Consider the following 12,896-nt stretch of genomic DNA (forward strand, 5'->3'; position numbering starts at 1 on the left):
GGGAGTTGGCACCAGTTGTCAGGTCCTGAACGAAGCCACTGCATTTAACTCTGGGGTGACTGCCTTGAACTCCCCCAGTGTTCCTTCAGTCGCCAGTAGCATGAGATACCTGTGGGCCAAAGCGGGACAGACGGATGTGAACACGGGCAGCCGGCGGTCTGTGTCCTCCCTGAGGGACAGTGGGTTGGCCTGCAGCCTCTCCCTCTGGGTGCACACATCTCACACATGTATCCAACATATAGCCAGACTTTTTAGGTACAAAAATGCGTAACACTGTACACATTACTTTGCAACTGGCTTTTTTTTGTTTTTGTTTTTAAATTTATTATTAAAAAAAAATTTATTTATTTTTGGATGCGTTGGGTCTTTGTTGCTGCATGCAGGCTTTCTCTAGCTGCAGCGAGTGGGGGCTACTCTTCGTTGCAGTGCATGGGCTTCTCATTGAGGTGGCTTCTCTTGTTGTGGAGCACAGGCTTTAGGCGCGCAAGCTTCGGTAGTTGTGGCACGTGGGCTTCGGCAGTTGTGGCTCGCGGGCTCTAGAGCGCAGGCTCAGTAGTTGTGGTGCACGGGCTTTGTTGCTCTGCGGCATGTGAGATCTTCCCAGACCAGGGCTCAAACCCATGTCCCCTGCATTGGCAGGCGGACTCTTAACCACTGCGCCACCAGGGAAGCCCCCTGCAATTGGCTTTTTTTTTTTTTGTTGCAATTAAAAAAAAAATTTAACTTTGTGACAGTTAATCCTTCAAGCCGAAGCCCACAGCCCTGACTCCTTCTGTCTCATGGTGTGTAGTTTCCCATCACAAGGAGGCACTGGAATGTGTTCTGCCTCTCCATGGTTTGCAAACATTCTGCTTGTTTCTGTGTTTGGCCGGTACAGAGCGTTGTAATAAACATTCATGTACATATGTCCTCATAAGAGGAAGAGCCGGGGGCTGGGGCGGGGTGGTGAGAAGACCGCTCAGATGGTGGCTTCTCAGCTTTGCCCCCGGAGACCAGCATCCGCTTCCAGGCTTGGACACGCCAGCATCCCGCAAACCCCCGCCAACCCAAACCAACATGACTGACCTTTTACTGCTTTGGTATTTGATTTTTTTTACACTTTAAGCAAAGTCTTTATTTTTAAGGAAAAACTACATTTCCTCATTTTCTGCCCTTGGCATAAATTTTTTTTTTTTCTTTTTTTTTGCGGTATGCGGGCTTCTCACTGCTGTGGCCTCTCCCGTTGCGGAGCACTGGCTCTGGACGTGCAGGCTCAGCGGCCATGGCTCACGGGCCCAGCCACTCCGCGGCATGTGGGATCCTTCCGGACCGGGGCACGAACCCGTGTCCCCTGAATTGGCAGGCGGACTCTCAGCCACTGTGCCACCAGGGAAGCCCAAGAGAGTGGTGTTTGATTTTTGTTTTGATTTGCATCTCCTCACTTTTAGAGAGCGCGGGCATCTTTTTGTATCCACGCTTACGTTTCCACTTCTGTGAACGCTCCGCTTATGCCTCATCTCTTCGGTTTGTGGGAGGTCTTGGAACAGGTGCGGAATCAAACCGCCTGTTTACATGGGCTGCACGTGTTTTCTGGTGCAATCGGAAAGACAGCTCTGAAAACTACAGGTCCTGGCGTTTGTCTTTTGACTCAATACTATATATTTAAAATATACGAATGTAATATTTTTCTATTAATATGTATAGAAAATAGAAAAATATTAAAAAATATGAAATAGAAATATAAAATATTAAGTAGAAAAATATTTAAAAAATACTAATGTTTTATTTTGCCATAGAGGATTTAAACTTTTTATATGGTTGAATCTTTCTGTCTTCTCTTTTCTTGTTGTTGGACGTACCTGTCTTGCTTGGAAGTGTCACCCTCACCTGAAATTATGCAAATAGAGTCTTACATTTTTTTTCCTTTCTTTCTTTTCTTTTTCTTTTTTTTTTTGGCCATGCGCTATGGCATGTGGGATCTTTGTTTCCCCACCAGGGATTGCGCCGGCGCTCCCTGCATTGGAAGCAGGGAGTCATACCCACCGGACCACCAGGGAAGTCCCCCGTTTGTTTTCCTACTAGATGTTTCTTCTTTGTTTTGCATTTTGGTCCTTTAAAGTATTCTGCATTTGTTTTCCTATCGGTGTGAGGGAAGGGTTAAGCGCGTTCTCCTTCTTGTGTCTGGTCAGCTGTGACAACATTATTGTGAACTGAGCCCACCCCTCTCCCAACCCCAAAGGGACAGAGGCCACTTTTTCCTCTACCAGGTTCCCATGTACTTGAGTTGGTTTCTGGTCCTTCTTGTCCGTTTCCCTGGTTATGTCCCACACAGCACCTGTTTGCCTATAGGTTAGCACAGCTGCATGCAAACCTTAAATCTGCAGAAAGTTCTGGCAATCACTGCATATTTGTTCTTTATAATTAAACTTCAAAGTAAAAAATAGGAGTTGGGTGGGAGTGAAGATATCTCTGCAGGTTTGTCTGGGAAGGACTGGCCTTCAGTTGCGGAAAGACAGCTCATCCAGAAGTTTGGTGTTTCCCTCCGTGCCTCCAGCCTTGTTTTCTGTCCTTTAGTGACGTGGATGGCCCTTCCTCTAGACCACGTGCCCCTCCGGTCCAGTCTTCTCTAGGTCAGGGCTTTCGCAGCTGGTGTCAGCTGGTCACTGGTTCCAGGGTTGCTGGGATGAGCCACATGGAGGCCCCGCAGGACCGGGGTGCCTGCTCCCCCACCAGCTGCTGCCCCCTCGGCCAGTCTGAGGGCAATTGAAGACAGAGGCCACCTCCTCCGAGGTTTCAACGCCTCCTGGGAGGGGCCCACATCCCGTGACTGGCCGATTTGGGTGTCCAAAGGCGCAGCCCCTGGCCCTGATTTGGGCCACGTCTGGAGGGCCACCGCCGTGGGGCTGGCTGGTTCTCTGTTGCGTCTGCATCGCTGAGCAACTTCCCCAGGCCCAGTTGTGCTGCGCTTGGTCACTCACAGGTGTTTTCCCAGGAGGCCCCTCCCCGGTCCCCCACATCCTCCTGCCTACAGACCAGGCGGCTTGGACATCAGACGTTTATTCTCCTGCAGTTCTGCAGGCTGGGAGTCCGAGGTCAAGGCGCGGGCAGGGCTGGTCCTTCTCAGGCTGTGCGGGAGAATTCACTCCGTGTCTCTCTCCTAGGCCTGGGGTTGCTGCTGTCACTGGCCTTTTGGGATCGTAGACGCGTCACTCTGACCTCGGCCTCTGTCCTCACAGGCCTCTCCCTGTGTGCGTGTCTGGCTCCAAACGTCCCCTTTTAATAAGGACACAGTCATAGTGGATCAGGGCCGCCCTGGGGGCCTCATTTGAACTTGCTCACCTCTGTAAAGGTCCCACATCTCCAAGTAAGGTCACATTCCCAGGCCCGGGGGTAGGGTTAGGACCCTGACACATTTTTCTGGGGCTCGATCTCCAATACTTTGCGTGATGATGCAGCAGTCTCTGCCTTGCAAGAGAACTCACGGCCCTCTCTGGAGGGGTCTGCCTTGTCCCCTCCCCCCCTCCCCGAGCTGCCCATGGGACAATGACATGTTAAGTCACAGTATTAGCTGCTGCTGGGGGAAGCGAGCCTGCCCCAGGGGACCCGCAGGACCTAAGAACCTGCCTCTGCACAAGGCAGGGAGCATGCGCGGGGCTGCGCCAGGGTGCTGGGTGAGGCGGGGGGAGCAGAGTGTGAAGTTGGGTACCAAGGAGTTTATAGAAAAGGGAGGACGCTCCCGGAAAACAGGATTTAGCTCTGGGCAGGGCCCTTGGGAGGGTGCTAACTTGTTCCTTGAAGGTGTCCGTGCCCAGTCCCTGCATCCTGTGAATGGGCGCCCTTCCATGGAAGGACCTGGAGATGGGGACATGATCCCAGGTTATCCAGGTGGCCCTGTGCCATCACGGAGAAACTTTCCCGGCTGCAGAGCACCACAGAGACGGCAGTGTGGGAAGGACTTGACCGCCTTTGCTGGCTTTGAGGATGGAGCTGGGAGGCTGTGGACCAAGGACTGTGGGGAACCTCCAGAACCCCAGAAAGGCAAGGAAAGAGCTCGAGTGGAAACGCTCCCTGAGGCTGGAACGCCCACCAGAGGCCCGTGTTCTAAGGGCTCGGCTGCACTGGACCCTCCAGTTACCAGAGCAGCAGGGCCAGGCTGGGAAGGGGCCCCAAGATTGCTGAGAAGCTCAGGGGTGCCTCCGCTGTAGGCCCGGGATGACAGTGGCAGCTGCTGTCACGGGACCATCTCCCTGATGGCAGTGGGGCTGACGGGGTCCCCAAGTAAGACAGACCAGGTGGCAGCACCCGCTTGTCAGCAGCAAGGTTGGCTCAGGTACATAACCAGCAGCAAAGTCACAGTGGGAGCCGGGCATCCTGACGGCAGAGAGCAAGGGAGGTGGATGAGCCCCTCAATGTCCGCGGGGGACCGACTATGTCATTCACTCTACACTCCAGACCATCGTAAAGAGTGAATAGGGGATGCTCCTAAGAGCAGCCCCTCCGCACATGAGATGCCATGACCCCCCGCCCGGTTTCCAGACCTGAGCTGGGTTTCAGCGCCAGCAGCCCCAGCTGGAGGATGGGCAGGGGGCAGAGGGGAGGACCGACCCCGCGGAGACTCATGTTTGATGTGCTGCCCCGCCCTTCCCGGGGGGGGTCTCAGCCAGTTATTCAGGTAACCTCAGTGGTGAGGGAGGCAGCCCTACATCTCCAGGCACAGGGTCTGAGCTGAGATTAATCTGCAGGGTTGGGGAGACACATTTGCCTTGGCCTTCTTGTTAGAGCAGAGGCCCAGCTAACAAGTGGTGTTTGGGGCTCACAATGAGATCTCAAATGTGTAAAAGGTTGGAAATGGATAAACATTGTTGGGAGAATCTACTCTTTGGTCCCTTGGAGGGAAAGGCAATTCAGAGCCTCTGGAAGTGACCCCCACCCCCCCAAGACAAATCTCAGATCCTGGGAGGAACAGCAGAGATGAGAACCACCCTTGAAGACCTGAAGGATGCGGGCTGGGGTCCCCAACATCCCCGTGGAAATCCCCCTGAATAAGCCGATGGGTTCTGGAGGATGACAGCGAACTTCCACAAGTGAAACCACGTGGAAATGTGAACCACAGCCCCATCTGGATGTGGTGTCTCTGCCAGATCAGAGTAAGGTGCCCCCCGGTACGGGGCATCCAGCCACTGATCTGGTGAATATATTCCTTGCCATCCCCACCAGAGACGGTTTGCATTCATGTGGGAGGAACAGCAGTGTTCATCACAGTCTTGCCCAGGGCTGTGTTAACTCTCCTGTCTTCTGTCATTACGTAGCCGAAGGGCCTGAGCCATCTGGACAAACTGCACACTCTCGCGAGATCTCTCTGTGGGAAGGAGCAGGCAGTGGCACATGTGCTGGAGGCCTCGGGAGGACGCCTGAGCTGTGCAGGACTCAGGGGCCCACCGCATCAGTATCCTTCTAGGGTTTCAGTGGCCTCCTGCATGCTGGAGCATCCTCTGTGACGCAAAGGACAGACCACCGCCTCCGGCACCCGCCACCACTGAGGAGGAGGGACAATGCTCAGAGTTCTCTTTGGGTCTGAAGCTCACATATCCCACACTCTGACTCAGTTACTGAGACACATGGAAGGCCACCACCTTTGATTGGGTTCCGGAGCAGGAAAGACCCTGTAGAAATTCTAAGCTGGATGCAAGTGGCCCCTGTGCGTGGGCCGTACAAATGGGCAGGTCTCATGCCTACAGTATTAGAGGTATTTATGGGGGGAAAGGATGCTATGTGGAGTTTATAAGCCCCGGTAGGTTCATCAATGTAGACCCTAAGGTTCTGGAGCAAGGGCCTGCCATCCACACGGGAGAATTGAATACCATTTATGCAACAGCTCCTGACTTGCCACTGGCCCTGGTGGAGACAGAGGGCCTAACCATGGGGCATCAGCTGACCACACAGACAGGACTGACTAGCATGAGCTGGATTCTGTCTGACCCACTGTATCACAAGGTCATGCCCACCCAGCGGCAGTCCGCCAGAACATGGAAACTGGTATATTTCAATCAGGAGCAGTCACGGTGAAAGTCACAGGTGAGATGCACAGGCGGGATTCTGTTGGCAACTACCTGGGATCTCACAAGAGGAAGGTTTGTGGGACAAACTATAGCTCCACCTCTGAGTCTGGCCCTGAAGGAGAGGTGAGGGGAAACCTTCAGGTGAGCAGAGCTTTAGAGAAGCTCGGGATCTATACATAGCACGTAGGGCTGGGCTGCTCGAGGTGTGGACTGCGGTGAATGCTGTGGTCAGGGGCTCACACCCACTTCAGGGCAGACGGACCTGCTAATGGACCACAACTGTGACTCTCTCTAGAAATTGCTCTCTGCCGTGGGAAGCTGCTTTACCCAAGACAATTCATCCCTGCCAGGGCCGCATCCCTTGACTTGGTCTCCATGGCTCAGCTTGGGACACGTCTGCCAGCGCTCAGAGCTTCCTGTGGGATTTGCTGAGGCCTCCGTTACAGCTGCCTCACAGGCCGACGTCCCCCTTCTACGCCCAGTTCTGCCGCCTTGTTTCTTCACGCCACGTGCTGCTGCATGTAGATTTCAGAGTCTCAGAGTCTGTTTCCCAGGGAACTGACCTAAGATACTAGTTTAGAGACCAGCTACTGAATTTTGTATGTTTATCTTGTGTCCAATTATCTTACAAAATTCTCTTGTAAATTCTAGTAATTTTTTAAACAGAGTATCTTGAGTGTTCTGGGTATATAATCATATTATCCTCCAATAAATATAATTTTGCCTCTTTGTTTCCATAGATATACTGCTTATTTTATTCTCTTGACTTGTTTCCTTAGGTAGAATTGCCAAACAAATCGTCATAATAGTTGTGACAATGAGAATTTCCATCTTGTTTCTGATTTGAGTGGGTGCAGAGTTTCAATGTTTATAGGCAGTTTAAAAAAATCATATTCAGGTACATTTCTTCTTATTTTACATAGACTTAAAAAAAAAGGAATGGACATTTAATTGTGTGAATGACTTTTAGGTATCTCTTGACAAAAAACTTTGTGGTTTTCTCCTTTCTTTGTTGGTGTAATAAACTATTGATAAATTTCCTAAAGCTAAGCTGTTCTTACATTTTTAATAAATTCTGCTTGTTCATATTTTCTTGTTTTCTTAATACTTGGGTTGTATTCAATACACCAATATTTTCTTTGAAAAATTTTACATCAATATTTGTAAATGAAATTCCTTGTTGCTTTCTTTCCTTCACTATTCTAATAGGATTTTAGCATTAGTGTAATGCTGACTTTTACAACATGAATTTTGGAGTTTTCCAGATCATCTATAGATTGAAATTATTTTAAGGACAAGGGACTTCCATGACTTTTGAAGGGTAAGTAGAACTCACCTCTAAAAATGCTGGTGTCTTGTGCCTTTTAAAACGGCAGATATTTAAGGGGGCGGAGTCAGGATGGCCTTGTGGGCAGACGCAGAGTTAGCGTCTCCCCACCGCTAGGGCGCCTGCCGGCAGCTGCTGGGGGACTCTGAGCCCCAAGGAGGCGGGAGGAGCCCCAGAGTGAACCGGTAGGACGGACGTAGGGGGACCGAGGCGGGGGGAGAAGTGGAGGCCAGACGGGATCGGCGCCCCTGAGGTTGTGGCGATCAGGAGAGGCAGGCGGGAGGGGCCGCCCAGGAGGAGCGGAGGGCGATTGCCCCGCCCGCTCGGGCCCAGGAGACCTACCGGGCTCCCAGGCGAGGTCCCTGCCCTCTGAGACCATGGCTGGGGGGCACACCTGGGCCCCTTCTGCTCCTTGAGCCTAAGCCCCACCTCCCACAGCCCCCAGGGCCTTTTCCAGCCCTGTGGGTCCTGAGCATTGGCCCCGCCCACCGCCCAAACCTCGCCCCTGCTTAGGCCCCTCCCTCCACAGCCGAGGGCTCCCCCCGCAGCTCTTTTTTTCCCCCTCCTCCTCTTTTTTACTACTGTGGTACTGTTGTACCTTCCAGTTGTTGATTCCTCTATATTTTCATTGTTATATTCTTCCCAACGTATCTGTTAGTTTCCTAGCCTAATTTTATTTTTTACTTTGTTATTGTTTTTTGTTGTTGTTTTATTTTTTGCTGCCCCAGGTGGCTTGCGGGATCTTGGTACACAAGCCTGGGGTCAGGCCAAAGCTCCTGCAGTGGGAGCCCCGTGTCAGAACCACTGGAATAACAGAGAACCTCTGACCCCAGGGAACATTCATTGGAGTGAGGTCTCACAGAGTTCCTCATCTCAACACCAAGACCCAGCTCTATCCAATAGCCTACAAATTCCAGTGTTGGAAGCCTCAGGCCAAACAACCAGTAAAACAGGAACACAATCCCACTAAAAAAAAAAAAAAAAAAAAAAAAGAGAGAGAGATGGCAAAAAAATATGTCACAGATGAAGGAGCAAGGTAAAAACCTACAAGACCAAATAAATGAAGAGGAAATAGGCAATCTACCTGAAAAAGAATTCAGAGTAATGATAGTAAAGATGATCCAGAATCTCAGAAATAGAATGGAGGCACAGATGGAGAAAATACAAGGAATGTTTAACAAAGATCTAGAAGAACTAAAGAACAAGCAGAGATGAACAACACAATAACTGAAATGAAAAATACACTAGAAGGAATCAGTAACAGAATAATGGAGGCAGAAGAACGAATAAGTGAGCTGGAAGACAAAATGGTGGAAATAACTGCCAAGGAGCAGAATAAAGAAAAAAGAACGAAAAGAATTGAAGACAATCTCAGAGACCTCTGGGACAACGCTAAACGCACCAACGTTCGAATTATAGGGGTCCCAGAAGAAGAAGAGAAAAAGAAAGGGACTGAGAAAATACTTGAAGAGATTATAGTTGAAAACTTCCCTAACATGGGGAAGGAAATAGTCACCCAAGTCCAGGAAGCACAGAGAGTCCCATACAGGATAAACCCTAGGAAAAACACACCAAGACACATTAATCAAACTAACAAAAATTAAATTCAAAGAAAAAATATTAAAAGCAGCAAGGGAAAAACAAAAAATAATGTACAAAGGAATCCCCATAAGGTTATCAGCTGATTTTTCAGTGGAAACTCTGCAGGCCAGAAGGGAGTGGCAGGATATACTTAAAGTGATGAAAGGGAAAAACCTACAGCCAAGATTACTCTACGCAGCAAGGATCTCATTCAGATTCGATGGAGAAGTCAAAAGCTTTTCAGACAAACAAAAGCTGAGAGAATTCAGCACCATGAACCAGCTTTACAACAAATGCTAAAGAAACTTTTCTAAGCAGGAAACACAAGTGAAGAAAAAGACCCAGAAAGACAAACCCAAAACAATTAAGAAAATGGTAATAGGAACATATATATCGGTAATAACCTTGAATGTAAATGGATTAAATGTCTCAACCAAAACACACAGACTGGCTGAATGGATACAGAAACCAGACCCATATATATGCTGTCTACAAGAGACCCTCTTCAAACCTAGGGAAACTTACAGACTGAAAGTGAAAGGATGGAAAAAGATATTTCATGCAAATGGAAATCAAAAGAAAGCTGGAGTAGCGATACTAGTATCAGGTAAAATAGACTGTAAAATAAAGACTGTTACAAGAGATAAGGAGGGACACTACATAATGATCAAAGGATCAATCCAAGAAAAAGATATAACAATTGTAAATGTTTATGCACCCAACATAGGAGCACCTCAATACATAAGGCGAATGCTAACAACCATGAAAGGAGAAACTGACAGTAACACAATAGGAGTAGGGGACTTTAACACCCCACTTACACCAATGGACAGATCATCCAAACAGAAAATAAATAAGGAAACACAAGCTTTAAGTGACACAATAGACCAGATAAATCTAATTGATATTTATAGAACATTCCACCCCAAAGTGGCAGAATACACTTTCTTCTCAAGTGCACATGGAACATTCTCCAGGATAGACCACATCCTGGGTCACAAATCAAGCCTCAGAAAATTGAAATCATATCAAGCATCTTTTCTGATCACAACGCTATGAGATCGGAAATCAATTACAGGAAAAAAACTGTAAAAAACACAAATACATTGGGGCTAAACAGTGCACTTCTAAATAACCAAGAGATCATTGAAGAAATCAAAGAAGAAATAAAAACATACATAGAAACAAATAACAATGTAAACATGATGACCTGAAACTTATGGGACACAGCAAAAGCAGTTCTAAGAGGGAAGTTTATAGCAATTCAATCTCACCTCAAGAAACAAGAAAAACTCAAATAAACAATCTAACCCGACACTTAAAACAACTAGAGAAAGAAGGACAAAGAAAACCCAAAGTCAGTAGAAGGAAAGAAATCATAAAGATCAGAGCAGAAATAAATGAAATAGATCGATAAGACTAAAAGCTGGTTCTGGGCTTCCCTGGTGGCGCAGTGGTTGAGAATCCACCTGCCGATGCAGGGGACACGGGTTTGTGCCCCGGTCTGGGAAGATCCCACATGCCGCGGAGCGGCTGGGCCCGTGAGCCATGGCTGCTGAGCCTGCGCATCTGGAGCCTGTGCTCTGCAATGGGAGAGGCCACAACAGTGAGAGGCCCACGTAATGGAAAAAAAAAAAAAAGCTGGTTCTTTGAGAAGATAAACAAAATTGATAAACCCTTAGCCAGCCTCATCTAGAAAAACAGGGAGAGGATGCAAATCAATAAAATTAGAAATGAAAAAGGAGAAATCACAACTGACACTGCAGAAATACAAAGGATTATGAGACTAGTACAAACAACTATATGCCAATAAAATGGACCACCATGAAGAAATGGACAAATTCTTGGAAAGCTACAATTTTCCAAGACTGAACCAGGAAGAATTAGAAAATATAAACAGACTTATCACAAGTGATGAAATTGAAACCGTATTTAAAAATCTTCCAACAAACAAAAGTCCAGGACCAGATGGCTTCACAGGTGAATTCTATCAAACATTTAGAGAAGGGCTAATACTGATCTTTCTCAAGGTCTTCCAAAAAATTGCAGAGGGAGAAACACTCCCAAATTCATTCTACGAAGCCACCATCACCCTGATACCAAAACCAGAAAAAGATATCACAAAAAAAGAAAATTATAGACCAATATCACTGATGAACTTAGATGCAAAAATCTTGAACAAAATACTAGCAAACAGAATCCAATAGCACTTAAAAGGATCATACACCATGATCAAGTGGGATTTATCCCAGGGATGCAAGGATCCTTCAATATACACAAATCAATCAATGTGATACACCATATTAACAAACTGAAGACTAAAAACCATATGATCATCTCAATAGATGCAGAAAAAGCTTATGACAAAATTCAACATCCATTTATGATAAAAACTCTCCAGAAAGTGGGCATAGAGGGAACCTACCTCAACATAATAAAGGCCATATATGACAAGCCCACAGCAAACATCATTCTCAATGGTGAAAAACTGAAAGCATTTCCTCTAAGATCAGGAACAAGACAAGGATGTCCACTCTCACCACTATTATTCAACATAGTTTTGGAAGTCCTAGCCACGGCAATCAGAGAAGAAAAAGAAAAACAAATTGGAAAAAGAAGAAGTAAAACTGTCACTATTTGCAGATGACATGATACTATACATAGAGAATCCTAAAGATGCTACCAGAAAACTACTAGGGCTAATCAATGAATTTGGTAATGTTGCAGGATACAAAATTAATGCACAGAAATCTCTGGCATTCCTATACACCAACAATTAAAAATCAGAAAGAGAAATTAAGGAAATACTCCCATTTACCATCACAACAAAAAGAATAAAATACCTAGGAATAAAGCTGCCTAAGGAGGCAAAAGACCTGTACTCAGAAAACTATAAGGCACTGATGAAAGAAATCAAAGATGACATAAACAGATGGAGAAATATACCATGATCTTGGATTGGAAGAATCAATATTGTGAAAATGATTATACTACCCAAAGCAATCTACAGATTCAATGCAATCCCTGTCAAACTACCAATGGCATTCTTCACAGAATTAGAACAAAAAATCGTACAATTCGTATGGAAACCTGGAAGACCCCAAATAGCCAAAGCAATCTTGAGAAAGAAAAGCAGAGTTGGAGGAATCAGGCTCCTCAACTTCAAACTATACCACAAAGCTACAGTAATCAAGACAGTATGGTACTGGCACAGAAACAGAAATATAGGTAAATGGTACAGGATAGAAAGCCCAGAGATAAACCCATGCACATTTGGGCACCTAATTTATGACAAAGGAGGCAAGAACATACAATGGAGAAAAGGCTGCCTCTTCAATAAGTGGTACTGGGAAAACTGGATAGCTACATGTAAAAGAATGAAATTAGAACACTGCCTAACACCATAGAGAAAAATAAACTCCAAAAGGATTAAAGATTTAAATGTAAGACCAGACAGTATAAAACTTTTAGAGGAAAACATAGGAAAAACATTCTTTGACATAAACCACAACAAGATCTTTTTTGACCTACCTTCTAGAGTAACAGAAATAAAAACAAAAATAAACAAATGGGACTTAAATAAACTTAAAAGTTTTTGCACAGCAAAGGAAACCATAAACAAGACAAAAAGGGAACTCTAAGAATGGGAGAAAATATTTGCAAATGAGACAACAGACAAAAGATTAGTCTCCAAAATATACAAACAGCTCATGGAGCTCAATATCAAAAAAACAACAATCCAATTAAAAAATGGATGGAAGAGCTTCCCTGGTGGCGCAGTGGTTGGGAGTCTGCCTGCCGATGCAGGGGGCATGGGTTTGTGCCCTGGTCCGGGAAGATCCCACATGCTGCGGAGTGGCTGGGCCCGTGAGCCATGGCCGCTGAGCCTGCACGTCTGGAGCCTGTGCTCCACAACGGGAGAGGACACAACAGTGAGAGGCCCGTGTACC

The sequence above is a fragment of the Lipotes vexillifer genome, unplaced genomic scaffold, assembly GCF_000442215.2.
Source record: "Lipotes vexillifer unplaced genomic scaffold, Lipotes_vexillifer_v1.1 scaffold584, whole genome shotgun sequence".
Lineage (NCBI taxonomy): Eukaryota > Metazoa > Chordata > Mammalia > Artiodactyla > Lipotidae > Lipotes > Lipotes vexillifer.